We start from the raw sequence: 636 nt of genomic DNA on the forward strand, positions 1-636 counted from the left end.
ACACTGCAAGGTATGGACAAAACTACAGAATATTGTGCTGAGCAAACTATTACAAAGATAAATATTTAATGTCACCATTGTTGTAAGGAAAGGCAAAGAGGAAGAAACATAGTTTATACACCCATACACAAGACTTTGCTGACTATGAGGAGGCCAGGGATGGGGATGGTAACAGAGAGAGGGGAGGTTTTAACAGGATATTGTTGTTGGCTTCATTTTACGGATGAGCTGTGTATTACATATAGTATGTTTCCTTCAAAAATACAAAACAAAATCCCTCCAGATTCTTTATCCCACAAACCTAAAGAGTGGCTCAAGTGGCTTTTTTTTAAAAACGAGGAAGAAAAGCAAAGTTGAAATGGAGTCTTTAGTGACAAACAAGTTCATCTCAACAAAAAAAAAGTCTTGGATTTGGCTGGATCAAGGGGGCCTTACCTGCTGGATGTTTCTTCCGTTCTTCATTGGTGGTGAGGGTGGAACATCAGGAAGGTGGGGACTAACCGGAAGAGGAGCCACCCTCCACACCCAATGGGCGAGATGATGCCAGTAGCCCAGAAAATGCAGCTGGAGTTCACCACGAAGGACTGACGCTTTTCAGAGCACGGGGGTGACTCTCCACGGTCTGAAATGCACTGG

The sequence above is a fragment of the Echinops telfairi genome, unplaced genomic scaffold (assembly GCF_000313985.2).
Source record: "Echinops telfairi isolate 266 unplaced genomic scaffold, ASM31398v2 ScPeMD7_29;HRSCAF=101, whole genome shotgun sequence".
Taxonomy (NCBI): Eukaryota; Metazoa; Chordata; class Mammalia; order Afrosoricida; family Tenrecidae; genus Echinops; species Echinops telfairi.